The sequence below is a fragment of the Anabrus simplex genome, chromosome 9, assembly GCF_040414725.1.
Source record: "Anabrus simplex isolate iqAnaSimp1 chromosome 9, ASM4041472v1, whole genome shotgun sequence".
Lineage (NCBI taxonomy): Eukaryota > Metazoa > Arthropoda > Insecta > Orthoptera > Tettigoniidae > Anabrus > Anabrus simplex.
Window position 1 is genome coordinate 41,428,994 of NC_090273.1, and position 16,272 is coordinate 41,445,265.

At 42.8% G+C, this 16,272-nt stretch overlaps 1 protein-coding gene across 3 annotated transcripts in view; it reads left to right on the plus strand.

The window, feature by feature from the left end:
- The window catches only part of LOC136881224 (RNA-binding protein 42), a 267,849-nt gene that overhangs the window by 137,308 nt on the left and 114,269 nt on the right, over positions 1 to 16,272 (plus strand). The window lies entirely within an intron of this gene.

The window sequence follows — 16,272 nt, forward strand, 5'->3', positions numbered from 1 at the left end:
TTTAGGTGAGTACCAATTGAGTTATCCATGGCGTGTGGTGAGTAACATATTATTACTATAAATAAATAGCTGTTGTATCCGTCGTTGTCGGATTGAGTTTTGTATAATTGCAGCAATAATGCCATCTAGCGAAGATTAATGGCACCAGAAGAAATAGAGCCCACCTCAAGAGCAAATACATTTTTTTAACAAGTTGCTTTACGTCGCACCAACACAGATAGGTCTTATGGCGATGATGGGATAGGAAAAGGCTAAGAGTGGGAAGCAAGCGGCCGTCGCCTTAATGTACAGCCCCAGCATTCGCGTGTTGTGAAAATAGAAAACCTCGGAAAACCATCTTCAGAGCTGTTGACAGTGCGGTTCGAATCCACAATCTCTCGAATGCAAGCTCACAGCTGCGCGCCCCTAACCGCACGGCCAACTCGCTCGGTAAATACTTTACCATGCCAGTACCGGACAGCTTGAGGTTTTCAGCGAGATAGTCGATAGTGCTCACCTACATGGCACGATGTGGCGAACTCTGCGATAGCATATTACCACTTGTATGAGTCTTGCTTACCTTAATGGCGTGTTGTTTATAATTTTTCAGGTGTCACTAAAGTCTTGCTTTGTACTGATACAAAAAAAAAAAAAAAAAAAAAAAAAAAAGCTATGCGCTGAACATATTACCTGTAAGATAAAGGCATGGGAACTGATAAGGACCGCAAGTGTTAACGATCGTGACCTCACGTCTATATTGGGTTGCCTTCTGATTAGCTATGCCCCTTGTATTAAGAAATCAATCAAATATTGAATGGTTAGCGAGGCATAAAACCAATAATGTGAAGAAATGTTGAACTCATGCACTCATATTTGAGGGTCTGTTGTGTTATGTGCCATACGTTTCATCACGTGGGGATACTGGGCCTACAGTGTAATGATTATCGCGGTCGCCTTGAAGTTGAAGGTTCTAATGTACCCGGCTTTATTTATTTATTTTTACTGTAAGAAAATTATTTTCATGAATTATTGACATAGGACTGAGCACCAGTCCAACAAATTTTTATATGTATGAGAATTCGTCATGCATTAAGTTGTGAGATTCTTCTTTTCAGGAACATCGTAGTTCTCTTGATGCCAATATCCTCACGTAATTCCAATATGTTTTGCGTACACATACATACATACATACATACATACATACATACATACATACATACATACATACATTATCATTATAGACTGTTATGCCTTTCAGCGTTCAGTCTGCAAGCCTCTGTGAATTTACTGAACGTCGCCACAATCCTCTATTTGCAACTAGTGATGTGGCCTCATTTAGTTCAATACCTCTTATCTTTAAATCGGTAGAAACTGAGTCTAACCATCGTCGTCTTGGTCTCCCTCTACTTCTCTTCTCCCCCACAACAGAGGTCATTATTCTCCTAGGTAACCTATCTTCCTCCATTCGCCTCACACGACCCCACCAGCGAAGTCTGTTTATGCGTATAGCTTCATCCATCGAGTTCATTCTTAAATTAGCCTTTATCTCCTCATTCCGAGTACCCTCCTGCCATTGTTCTCACCTGTTTGTACCAGCAATCATTCTCGCTACATTCATGTCTGTTACTTCTAACTTATGAATAAGATAGCCTGAGTTCACCCAGCTTTCGCTCCCGTAAAGTTGGTCTGAAAATAGTTTCGTCTAGGAGCTGACTTCCTTCTTACATAATACTGTTGATCGCAACTGCGAGCTCACTGCATTAGCTTTACTACACCTTGATTCAATCTCACTTATTGTGTTACCATCCTAGGAGAACACACAACCTAAATATTTGAAATTATCTACCTGTTCTAGCTTTGTATCACCAATCTGACATTCAGTTCTGTTGAATTTCTTACCTACTGAAATCAATTTAGTATTTTTGTCTCCAGAGGTAATACAGAAAATTCCAACTACAGCAAAAGTGAGATACCACAGTGAGGTGAGTTCTCCTGTAGAGTCCGGGGAGATCGATCGAACCGAAGGATAACTGTGGAAGAGGAAGCAGTGAATAAAATAATGGACCAAAATTCCTGTTCCTGAATTACAGCTTCTCTTTTGCAAAACCTTAATAAAACAGACATATGTTATCTTTCCCGTCCGGCGCTATGGCTGAATGGACAGCCTAATCGCCTTCGGTTCCGAGAGGCCCGAGTACGATTCTCGTCGTCTGTTGATCGCATCTGTTAATTTATGTAGCTTAGAATCTGGGTGTTTGTGTTCGTTTTAACACACATCTTCAAAGCTACACAACACGTCGAACGACCAAGTACCACAGAAACGCGCAATAATGAATACATCCCTCCAATAGGGTTGGCGTCAAGAAGGTCATCCGGGCCGTAGAACTAGGCTGTGTCCATTCAAAGTGGTTACTCCAATTAACTGGTAAGGGGCAAGAAAAAAGAAGAGGAGAGGTAAGTTGTTAAGTATTCTGCCCGGAGGCTGGGTGGATCCTCAAACGAATTCTGCTTTTCATTTTTAAGACATAGCAAAAGGCACGGCTAATATAATGCTCGTTTGATGTTTTATGGAGGTACTTATTTCAGATTTTAAAATTTCATTCTTAATTCTTTTGGTTGTTCCATTATTTTAACATATACGTATTTCCAATGATTGAAGATGGGTTTTTCTCAGCTATAGTGAAAGACGAGTATGCAGTTCCTGGACTTGCCACACCGTGCCGCAAGATGCCACCGCCGTCGTTGTTCGCCCTCCGCAATGCTCTTGACATAGAACGGTCCGGTATTGTCATAGCAAAGTATTTGACAACAGTCTGAGCAATGTCATTCTTGATCATTTGATGGGTTTGGGACAGGTATCGTGAACTCAGAGCGAATTGCTTTAGGAGCCAGCCTGGTCGGAGTTTTACTGGAGCTGATGAAATGAAATGTCGTATGGCTTTTAGTGCCGGGATATCCCAGGACGGGTTCGGCTCGCCAGGTGCAGGTCTCTCCATTTGACTCCTGTAGGCGACCTGCGCGTCGTGATGAGGATGAAATGATGATGAAGACAACACATACACCCAGCCCCCGTGCCGTAGGAATTAACCAATTAAGGTTAAAATCCCCGACCCGTCCGGGAATCGAACCCGGGGCCCTCTGAACCGAAGGCCAGTACGCTGACCGTTCAGCCAACGAGTCGGACACTGGAGCTAATGAAGCTGTGTGAGGAACGGAGGGGAAGTTCCTGACGTCATGAGTACTTGAGCTCAGTGGTGATCCACATTATTCTTACACACAGTATTCAAACTCAGTTGGTATATAAGGTTCTGTTTACCACGGAAAATGCTTCAGCACGGTGTAGGCCATCGACGCTAACAAGTTTCTGCCTGTTATAGGCGGACACGTATTCAGCAAAACATTTAATTTGCAATACGGTATTACTGTATGTCATGTTAAAATTAACCTGCAATATCATTACTCCCCGTGTCATGCCAGTAAGTATGATAAATATGAAGGCCAGGAAAGGATAGCTTTTCTAGAAAAACTCAAAAGCAACTTGTTTAAGCTGGCACTTGAAATATATAATTATTATTATCCTCGGTGGCCAGTATGCTGCGAGACCGCTTCTCTTATATGACGGCTTATAACCGGTGCTTGAGAAGTGAAACCCTAAAATTTCGATAATTGAAGATTCTAGAGAATTTCCAAATAGCTATTGATTTTGTCCCCATGTAGATTACCTCGTGGAAGATGGATACAATCGGTGTCCGCCATACTATAGACTTTCCTTGTTACGACAGGAACTAATAATAAAATTCCCCAATGTGAGTCGTGTGATTGATGGTTTTCTGCGCGTTATGATTGAGGTGTGAAGACAAGATGACTCTAGCAATCCGGCCTTTCTTGGAGCGCTTTATAGGGTAAAGGGAGCCGAACTATCGGGTACAGGTAATTCCTTAGGAACATGAATAATTGACGAAGAATAAGTTGTGTTGCGGATGGTCGGTGCATGACTCGTCCCTGGTTATCTCTCTGTGCACTAAAAATGTGTCAGTATTTTTAAATGACCCCGCTAGTTTTTAGAGCTAAATATAGCACTCGTGATAAGGCGGCAACTTGTCACGCGCCGCACTGACCATGTCTTAATAGCTGCAGACATTTTTGTAGGGGTGAACAACGTGCCTGTAAGCTGGAAGTAACCATCAAATGGCTCACCTGATTTCACACCGCTAAATATATGGACTCCAGCCTCGAAGATTGGCTTGTGTCAATTCTGTTTTATAATTAATCAAGAATTGTGTAGTCAAAGTGTAATGCACAGCATGTAGAATAAATGCCGTCCGGTTATCACAGGCCGTGATAAAAGTGATAGGAGCCAACCCTCTAATTCGCAGTGTTCATTCAATTAAGGTAAAGCAATGTACTGTAATTTTGCCAGGGAGTCTCCAAGGTCCCGGTTCGACTTTTTTACTTTCGATGGACAGTGTGAGTGAAGGGAGTAGGAAAAACATTGTACCTTACGGATCTTTGCGTTTCTTGACTAATAGGCCCCGGAAAAAGTGTTTTTTTAGAATAACTGTAATTTTCGCGTCGTGAGGGCTCCTTCCAAGGTATTTGAGCTACTAAGATACGATTCTTTGTTTATAAACGTTGATTAGCGGAGTGTTTTTTAAGAATATTTAGCGTAAAGATGTTATTTTGAAAGATGATCCATAAGTATTTCAAAATGTAAATCTAGAATACATTCCGTACTGTTCTAACGATGCATAGATATAATGTTTCATATTCTGAGGGAAATTATAAAAAACATAACTGTTAAATTACGCTAATGGATGATTATAATAAATTATCTACGCAGTTCCGTTTAGTACCCTCATAACTTATTTTCAGGAACAGTGATACATTCTTTTTCCAGTAATCATGCAACGAAAACTGCTGTTCAACTAACCACATGACACATTATGATACCACTCCGATATATAAAAGAATAAATATAAATATTTTGTATTTATTATTTACTAGCTGTTGTGTAGTCGACGTTTTTCTTTTTCAGTTGTAATGCTTTCTAGCGGAGATAAGTAGCAGCAGGAGCGACACAGCACACCCAATTAACAGTAGAAGACGGCAGAGTGATGCTATTCTTGATAAGTTTTAGGGGCTTAGGACAGCGGAGCCATCACACTGTTGTTTTCTTCCGGCGATATTAGAGCAACCTTGGTCAAAGGATTCTTTCTTTTTCCCCCCTCCCTTTCATGACTGCCTTCTTCCCTTCTTCGTCGTCTTCTTCTTTTTCACGTTTCCGTCTTATTCCGATGGCCAAGAGTTGATACACCTTATAAAAGCATTCGCGCCAACAATACCATCAGTGCTACTTGACTCGTCACCATGACGATTGAACAGAGTCCATTCCAAACTGTAACGAATTTGATTCTTTCCACACCGAGCAAGTAGCCGCGTAGTTTGGGTCACGTAGCTATCAGCTTGCATTTGGGAGATAGTGGGTTCGAACCCCACCGTCGGCAGCTTTGAAGATGGTTTTCCGTGTTTTCTCATTTTCACACCAGGCAACTGTTGAGGCTGCACCTTAATTAAGGCCACGGTCGCTTCCTTCTCACTCCTAGCCCTTTCATATCCTATCGCCGCCATAAGACCTATCTATCGAGCTGCTTTCCTTTGGATTTTTTCCAGTTTTCGAATGAAGTAATCCTGGTGAGGGTCCCATGCGCTGCAACCATTCTCTAGTTGGATCTTGCCGGAGACTTACATGCCTTCTCCTTTACATTCTTACTACAACCCCTAAACACCCTCATAACCCTGTGCAGAGATCTGTACCCTTTATTTACAATCCCATTTATGTGATTACTCCAATGAAGATCTCTCCTTATATTAACACCTAGGTGCTTACAGTGATCCCCATCCAGTGACCGCCATCAACGCAGTAATTCAAACTGAGAGGACATTTTCCTATTAGTGAAACTCACAACCTGACTTTTCCCTAATATTGCTACGCCACTATACATTAATCAAATCCCACCCTGGCTATTCCTGTATTTAAATACTGTATCGAGTTTCCAGAAATTCTGTTTAGTCACTTTTCCCCGCGATGTCGCCACACGCAAACAAACAAACAAACAAACAAACAAACAAACAGTCAAAAATTGAAATGAACCTACTTTCGACTTTTGGTATAGTCTACCTGATCCAGGTAAAAAACGAAGAGTGATGCAAAATTTAAAATATAGAGACAAAATTATATATTTTTTTACATACGTGACAACAGTAATCTTAAATAAGTTTAGATTATTTAAACAAAGTGTCAAGTTTTCTACCCTATAAAGGGTTAAAGTACAGACATTTTCCGTGTCTTATTTTAGGCTGTAAAAGTATAAGTTTGGCAACATTTATTCTTGACAGCGTCGGACAGATATTGTCGTCTTAGGTGACCATGGGATGATAAGATACCAAGCTTATTTCCAGAGACATAATATTATGACATAGGATCAGTGATGTGATCTGGTGCGATGCTCACTAAATAAAATAGTTCTGTATATTAGCTAATTCTTGGCATTCCACCGACGAACGAACATGGTCTTGTGTATGAGTGATCTACTTGGAAAATTTGTTTTTCTGGTGGATCGATTCATAGAAGATAGGTATTTCTTTGGTTGCTAATTGAGTGTGTGGTTTGGTGGGAACTCATATTCCTCATTGTTTCGACTTAGCATCGAGCTAGGTGAAGCTGTATTTGAAATAAGTTACTCCCCGTGCGTTTGCCAAGATTCATTTAATTTATTGCATGCTGCAGGATGTTAATCCCAATTACAGAAGCATTCTTTGAGATACAAATAATTAGTCCTTAATAGTACCCGGCCTAATGTAATTAGATCTAATTTAAACCAATCTAGCCTCTTCTTATGGACTTGGGCTACAAGACATGAATAGTGTTGTATCATAAATGCTTTCTGTTAATGCTAGCCGTGATTATTGAGTTGCCAATCACGGACATTATTTTTCCGAGAAGCACTGTTTGTAAAGTGGCGAATTTTGATGGGCACATGATGTAATCTTTTTATTTACAAAAATGTTAAACTTAATCTTGAAATTGGGCGCGGCACAGGGAAATTCAGGAGGGTCAGGAACTGTATGTGATATATATATATATTTTTTGGAAATGAACTTTACCGTATCTTTCTATCTTCTAAATTCTCCATTTCTAAATTTAGCAGAAACGTTATTTTAAAATGTATTTCAGGCATTTCTTTTCCACCTTTTCAAATTACTACACATGTATTTATTTGACCCGTCCCGGCTTCGTATGGCGATAGGCCCTATAAGATCTCATTGTAGGCAACTTTATTTTCCTCCTGATGTATGTATGTTGCTCAGTGCGGCCTCCCTGTTAGCTCGCTTTTTTCTCCCTCCCGATGTCATAAACTTAACCTCGTAATGGCAGCTGAGAAATTATGTGGATTCAAACCTATCATTCGGCCACCTTACAGATAGTTTTCCATAACAACAGGCACGAAGATAGAATTATGCTTGAAGGGTAGAAGTAGTTCGAATACGCTGAAATATGTATGTCCAAGGTTGCTTTAAAGATCCGTATCCCAAGAACACAGAATGGAATTTATTGCCGTTTAACTTTGTGACTCTCCCAACTCCCTCACCATTTAGAGAAAGATGAATGAAATGATGTTTTACATAATTTGATCTCTATGCCTCATCTGAAGAACACCAGCAGTACATGGGAGCAGAGAGCCAGTCCAATAGTTTCCGAAAGGGCGAAACAAGACCGGCAGAAGGTAGTGTTAACATAAGGTGCCGGGAGTACACAAGGTAAGTTCGGGGCATCACAGCACAGTTTCCTACTTCGTCACAAACGAAAGTCTGATATCTAATATACTGGTCCTCGGTCCCGGCTCTAGCCCCCAGTTAACTGCACCTATCAGTACAACGACCGTAGCCACGCGGGTCACAAGAAATGTTTCACGGCGTCCTCAGTGGTCAAGTAGCTTTTTCCTTCTTATGTCTACAACATTGCAGGTTCGTTTCCGGCTGAGGTTAGTGGCATTGGAAGTTGTTTGAATGCGACAACTCCATGTCGTACGCTTCCAGAAAATAAGGAAATCCTGCGGAATACAAATCTGTAGTAATTGAAGGAAATTAAACTAATAGCAGTATCATCATACATTTCACACACACTCAGGTCATACAGTTGTTTATAATGGTGTTCCAAGCCCCTTAAGGGCAAAGCAACAATACCTGTCAAACTTGTCATAGATCGACACAAGCTTGCTGAAATGTGCGCAAGGTATGGAGTTGAAGATGTTGGCTGTAGCTCCATCGTGCTGTATTCGTTATCGTTGGAAGATTAAGTATCTGGCGTGACAAAAATGGCACAAATCCCGCACGAATGGGGGTAATGAGGAGGTCTATAAACTATCACTCAAACCGTGTTTCAGCTATGATCGTCGAAGATTACGCTTTGGGGACTGTAACTCCTGTTGGAGAAGTCGTTTATGATTGTGGTGACGGTTCTTCGGCGCCCTTTTGTCCCCCTTCGATGACATAAGACTGATGCCGTATGACGGAGCACTTGACACTGTTCTGTGATATTAAATCGCTCCTAGTACTGTTCTGTAACGTGAAGCAACTCTGCCTATTCTGACGCCCCACTCCGTATGACCGGAAATAATGTTCCAAGATACATACCTCTGCCGTTAGAAACATAATTGCATAAATCGACACAACACCGAATTCACAATGTGTCGAACTATTGCATACTTCGTTGCTGGGGTAACGTGGACCGCAGATGACCAATAATTTCAGTGTCATTGGTGGTGGTGATTATTGTTTTAAAAGGCAGTACAACTACAGTAGATAACCATCCTTTATTAACACTAATCAGAGAGAAGGGATCCGACACTTCGAAAAATGAAGATATTGGCCAAAGTAAGACAAGGGCCACGGAGAACGTGAAAATGAAACACTGCGTAGGCCACGTTACCTAATACCGTCGGGTCTGAAAAGAGCAAGGGTTGACCAAGAGAGGTCGGATAGAATCGGTGAAAGTGAGGAGCCTGGCACAAGTAAGTACAAGCAATGCCAGGACTCACGTGAGGGCCCCGTGGTCGCCAACCCACGCTCCGAAGTTGAGAGCCCTGGGGCCGCACTTAGTTGCCTCTTACGACAGACAGGGGATAGCGTGGTTGTTATTCTACGGCCCCCACCCACAGGGGGAAGTGGCATTGGTTTTGCAGTATAATAGAATACCGATTTTTTAAATTGCAATTTTAATAATAATAATGTTATTTGCTTTACGTCCCACTAACTTCTCTTTAAGGTCTTCGGAGACGCCGAGGTGCCGGAATTTAACCCCGCAGGAGTTCTTTTACGTGCCAGTAAATCTACCGACACGGGACTGTCGTATTTGAGCACCTTCAAATACCACCGGACTGAGCCAGGATCGAACCTGTCAAGGTGGGGTTAGAAGGCCAGCGCCTTAACCGTCAGAGCCACTCAGCCCGGCATAAATTGCGATTTTAGTAGGATAAATATATTGAGGCGATTGTGGTCTTAAACTGAAGAAGAAAGAAGGTTCTTTTTTTACATACCCTAATACCGGATAGCCCAAATAATACTTGCCCGGAAAATATGTATAAGACTGACGCGGAATTGACCCTTATTAATGAACATGAGAACTGTCCATCACAGGAAATGCTGGAGACCAGTGGCGGCTCGTGACAAGATTTTTAGGAGGTTCACAACATTTCTGTTCATGTCTCAAATCAGCAAAAGAGTAACATAGGTACATAAATCATTTCACTAACAGTTCCTTGTACGGTTCCTTCTTCACAAAAACTTTGGTAGAACCCCTGTAACGGAGGATAAATTTTATACGAGACTGATTTTTTAGTGTAGAACAAAAGTAAAATTCACAATAACTTTACTACACTGAGATTATTGAAGGATGCGAGCACTATTCTTGGTTTTTAAACAGCACGAATTTCACCTGGGTGTTAGTGTAGAACCAAACCAAACCTCATGGCCTATCAAGCGATTGCTGCTCAGCCCGGTGGTCTGCAGATTACGAGGTGTCGTGTGGTTAGCACGACGTATCCTCTCGGCCATTATTCTTGGCTTTTTTGACCGCCATCTCACCGTCAGATAGCTCCTCAATTGTAATCACGTAGACTGAGTGGACCTCGAACCAGCCCTCAGATCCAGGTTAAAATCCCTGACCTGGCCGGGAATCGAACCCGGGGCCTCCGGGTAAGAGGCAGGCATATTACCCCTACACCGCGGGTCGGCTGTCTTAGTGTAGAACAATAGTAAAATTCATAATAGCTTTACTGCACTGCGAACACTGAAGGATGCGAGCACTATTCCTAGTTTTTAAACAGCACGAAGTTCACCTGGGTATGACGAGAAGCATAGAAGGAATATGTACCGCATTTACCTGTAATTTTTTTTTAAATAATTATTTCCGAATTGACCCCAATAGTCTCCACATTATCTCGGTTAGTTAGGGTTCTACTGTATCACATGGTAATTATTCTCATTTTGCAAATTATAGCCACTACTCTAAACAATTTAGCATGCAGTACAACCAACAATACTAGATCATGCTTATTTAAATGATAGGATTTAGATTAGCAACTCACGTAAATGCTGATTATTTGTACAGGAAAGCAATCCTTCTGTCTTTCAATCGCGCAAATTTCTCAATCACTTTACGATTGAAGTCACTGATGTTGTTGACAAATCTCTTCTCAATAGCAAGCATAGCCAGCGCTGACAGTCGTTCTCCAGTCATGGTGTTCCTCAGAAACGTTTTAATTCGTATTCAAAGTAGAAAGACACCTCTCAGGCTCCGCTGTCGTAATTGGGGTTGTGACAACAATTCGGAGTAATTCGCATACTTGTGGAAATGTGTCCCTATCTAGTTCATTGTCAAGCAGAAACTGAAACATGGAAATGGCCCCATCATCTTTCTGAAAGCCATTTCTCATATACAATACTTCTAGTTCAGTCTTCAGCTGTATCTTATTTAGGCAGGGATACATATGCGCCATTGTATTCAGTTCTCTTTCTGGAAAAGAGTCTGAACAGACACCAAAATGCCTATTCAGAATTAGGGTACTAGCGAAATCTGCCGGTAATGTAATGCAATAGTAGCTCCTGGGAGGCTGTGGCTAACCATAATAGGGGAGGTGGCGGACCCTTGTGGTCAACTGTAATACTGCCACTGGGTTGAGGGTGGCTCTAGACGACAAGGCACGTACCTTACCGTGCTCCTCGCTAATGGGAATACCAATGCAGAAAACCATGACGTCATCTGCTTTGCGCATGCGTATAGTCTTCAGCACAATAGCGCATTATCCAGTGTGCTCGCTGCACTGTCAGTCAAAACGAACAACTGTCGGTGTAACGGAGCTTCGATATAAGTCGATTGTCGAATGCTTTCGATCGATTGTCGAAATGAGGTCGAAAGAAAAGAATGAATGCGTATATATGTAATAAAACTGGGTGTTCACGTGCTCCTGTGCTCCTGAGAGCCCACCGCCACTGCTGGAGACCGTGATTTCGATGCACCAATCTGTTGCTTTCACATGTCTGCGAGTTCGCACCTTCCGCTGTGTTGTTACTTGCGAGTGAGAGAGGAGCAGACGTGTTTAGTGACCAGTTGAATGTTAACACAAACTGATGCTCACGATAAAACAGAGCGTGTTCATTGTCGAGTGTTATGCGAAGCACGATTCGTGGAAAACCTGTGCGGAACTGTTTGGAAGTGGTTTGGCGAAACCTCCAGCAAAGTCTGCAGTGCTAAACTTAGTAGCAGATTAGCGTGAAACGGGCTTTGTAGCGAATAGAAAACGTAAGTACCCAAAAAGAGTTCGAACACCAGAAAACATTGTTCGATTGAAGGAAAGCCTGGAACGAAGTTCGATGAATTCTCGAAGCCGTTTATCTGTGCAAGTAGCAATTAAGAGATCGCTATGTCGAAACATTATCAAAAAGGACCTGTATTTGTATCCTTTCAATTTTCATACGTGCATGCGTAAAAGCGTCCAGAAGGACCTTAGTGTGTTGAGTTCTGCCGGTGGTTTCTGAGTGAAGTTGAGTCAGATGAGGCCATTTCCAGCATCTTCTGTGATGTTCATTAACAAGGGTAATCCCGCGCCAGTCCTTTTGTAAGTATTTTCCGGCCATTTTTATTTTACCTATCCGGTACATTTCTATATGTGCACCAATAGTGGCATCAATAAACTGTTTCGTACGCTGGAGCATGTCAGGAGTGACAGTTGCGATGACAGCAGTGATCCTTTCTCTGAGATGGACTAAGCCACGTATATTCTTACCATGAACAATGTTCCTAATGTATTCGCAGAAGAGGAAGTCCATTGGTCAAGGAATAGGGTCACTTCTATCAATCCAACCATTCGGAAAGAGAGCATTCAGTGCGTTTCGTACGTTGTCCGACGCATCGCAACACTGATAAGTTACGTTGAACAAGCACATATGATTTGAATTCCGCGAACCAAAGCATGCACTGGGCTGTCCACATCGTACTGCCCTGGCTACACAGCACACGTGCAGACCCGCTATTCATAGTGAGGGTTGTATGTCATGGTCAACGTCAAGCAACTAGCACAACGACTACGACCAGCGGTTTCAGAAAGAAAAAAAAAAAGAAAAAAACAACAACACTTCCTTCCTCTTCAGTTTAAGACGATAATCGCCTCCGAATAAGAAGAAGAAGATTTTTGTGTAGAGTGTGATTCAGCAGCCCCTTCCAATATCGTTTGCTGCAGCCCAACTAACGTGTACATGCTTATAGGTTTGCTGTTCCCCTGCAGGCGTACTGTATGATACTACTGCTCAGTGAGCACATTTTGCACACGATTCTGAACCCTATCCAAATGTTATATCATCCGTTCGCAAAACATGACACTTTAAAATCATGTAGCAACATCCTTTTACCATGTAACGATGTTAATGTATCGTGCCTCGTGACCGGGTGTAACGAAGAGGGGAATCAATGCATAAAACTAGGTAACAGTGCAGTAATTAATGTCTTAAACACCGAACCGGATGGCGTATATACTCTGATCTCGTCGTACTACCAGCATGTTTCCAGCAGTGTAGCGTAACGGATGTGGTTAGGCGTTTGCCTAGCAATCGACGGAATGTGCCGGCTTCGGTTCTACTCCTGCATCGTTCAAATATTTTTTGTATCGGTATTGATGTTTGAATAAGTAAACACAGGCCCACGTTTGCCACATTCAAACATTAAAATGACGCGCCCTGCGCATACTCCGCTGGTTAGGGCCTAAATATACCGTAATCTCTGCTATCATTCGGCATTTTTTCCACATAGGAATACGTTGATATATTCCTCACTTATGGGGAAGCAAGACAAAATGCGTGCGAGGTACTTACGTATGTACCAGGAACGGTATCCCGACAGGTGACACCCGGCTGCTACGACATTCCGCCGTGTTGAAAGACGCCTAAGGATACCCGGCGTGATTTCCAACCAGCCACCAGTCCGCGATAGGCCCGTTACGTCGAGTGAAACAGAAGAGGCCGTTCTGGAGGCAGCTCGTAATAATTCGCACATCAGTACAAGGGCGATTGCACGACAGGTAAACACCAGCCAGTCGTCCGTCTGGCGAATACTGCATGAGCATATATTTCACCCATACCATCTTGAGCTACACCAAGAGCTCCATGGGTTGGATTTCGAAGCTCGAATGGAGTTCTGTCGGTGGATATTAGGCAGGCTGGACAATGATGCAGCATTCGTATCGCTTATTTTTTTCTCGGACGAATCACGCTTCCACAATAATGGGAACGTCATTCGCCACAACATGCACTATTGGAGTCCGCACAATCCTCACTGAGTGCGTCAGGCGGCCCATCAAGTACAATGGGGAGTTAATGTTTGGTGTGAAATCTTGGGGGATCGCCTGATTGGACCTTATTTCTTTGAGGGCCATTGGACGGGCACACGCTACCTGCAGGTTCTGCGTCAGGAACTCCCACTGCTGCTGGAGGATGTGCCCTTGCACGATCGTTTGACACTGTGGTTGCAACAGGATGGAGCTCCACCACATTCGACTTTGCCCGTTTGTAACCATCTGAACGAGGAACTGCCTGAAAATGGATAGGACGAGGATGCCCTGTTTCTTGGTCTGCCAGATCATGGGATTTAACGCCGTTAGACTTCTTCTTGTGGGGACATTTGAAGAACGTCGTTTACACTCAAGCGCCGGAAAACTCCGACCAGCTCCGGCAACTCATTACGGACGCCTGCCGAGGAATTACACCTGGAATGCTTCAGCGCTCAAGAAGATTATTGGACACCGGGCTCGAGTGTGTATAAACCAAAACGGTCATCACGTCCAGCATTTGATGCGATAAAACATTGTCAGTGCAGTTGTGTTCCTATTATTTCCGGCCTGTATGTGTCCGGCCTGCTAACTAATCGTCCCTTCTTAGGGCCACTAACACATTCATTCACACACAGTTTGCATGAAAGCGGGTATTGAACTTACATTGCGTGTGGTACGTATTAAACAAATATTTCAAAAATGCGTAATCTTCTCCCCGGACTCGAACCTTCCACCTGTCATGCAAGTCCGCTACGCCACGCCTTTACCAACTACACTACGGTTCCGAACGGCACACTGGGCAGTGTATGGCAAGTATTAGGTTTACTGCGGTCACAATATCAATTTAGTGTTTCGCCGGCGTGTCATGTTCATATGATCTAGAAGGCACACGCATGTCTTCCAGTGTTTAATACGAGTATAACATTACGGCGTCCTATCATGGTGGGGCGGTAAATACCAAGATGTGTTGTCTGAGCATACCGGCAGGGCAGATGTTTTCAGGACGGAATGACTTGTGGGTTGCATAAAACTACATTGGAAGGGGCGGCTGAATCACGTTGTATGTACTTTTTCGATGAGCATGTATTTCTAAAATAAAGCATTACTGTTTAATCTCTGGATCACTAGACACTTTTTTTAAATGCTGAAAACCGTGCGTTTAGTACAGAACCATGAATTAGCTTTTGCTATAACACGATCGTATTTAATGTTGGCAGGTTAGGAAATGTGTTTAAAATGCACATCATTGTAAGAGTGTGCAACCGGGCGACTTGGCCGTGCGGTTAGGAGCGTGCAGCTGTGAGCTCGCATCCGGGAGATAGTGGGTTCGAATCCCACTGTCGGCAGCCCTGAAAATGGTTTCCCGTGGTTTCCCATTTTCACACCGGGGAAATGCTGGGACTGTACCTTAATTAAGGCCACGGCCGCTTCCTTCCTATTACTAGGCCTTTCCTATCCCATCGTCGCCGTGAGACCTATTTGTGTCGGTGTGACGTAAAACAAATAGCAAAAAAGGGTTTCCCATTTCCACACCAGGCAAATGCTGGGACTGTACCTTAATTAAGGCCACGGCCGATTCCTTCCTATTACTAGGCTGTACCTTAATTAAGGCTTTCTTCCCATTCCTAGGCCTTTCCTGTCCCATCGTCGCCATATGACCTATCTGTGTCGGCGCGACGTAAAGCAAAATTAAAAAAAATAAAAAAAAGTGTGTGCAAACGATACCTGAAAGCATGATATTATTATTGTCCATTTAGGCTGCATGCATGCCAGTTTCGACTTAATCTATCTGATGGTAGAGAAACAGGAACTCTATTGAGCGATCTGTGGCTGAGTCGGGTAAACAGCAGATGTGACTAGCAGAGTTCTTTTACATGCCAACATCGTTTGACATGAAATGCCGAATGGACTTGTTTTTCGCCTTTCAAACAAGCAAACAACCGACTCTGCCTGCCAGATTTGAAGCTGCGATCTTGGGGTCCAAAAACCGACACACTACCACTGATCCATAAAGGAACATAGAGTGGTATTTCGAAGATATCCAGAAGACATCTCGGTAATATTTGAAGAAGCTGAGCGGAGTGTTAATTTTTAGTACACTGTGTGCAGATCGATGTCTGTAAAAGGACTCGAGAACAGCCTTAATCTCATCTCTTGTCACCTTGATTTGGTCCTCGCCGTATTCTTTTTTAATTTGTTAAAAAATGGTGCGGAGTAATTGAATTACCTCGGCGTCACTGACATACTTTTAATGGAATTACTTTGCTCTCCTGTTGCTGGGAACTAAGACTCCTTGCTATCTACCTCTCTTCCCAATACGTTTTCTTCACTTGGTACTGCTGCCTCAACTAAAAGAGACATTATTGGTTTGAAATCAGTTTAATAACGGACACCAAAAAATCTCGAATAAGAA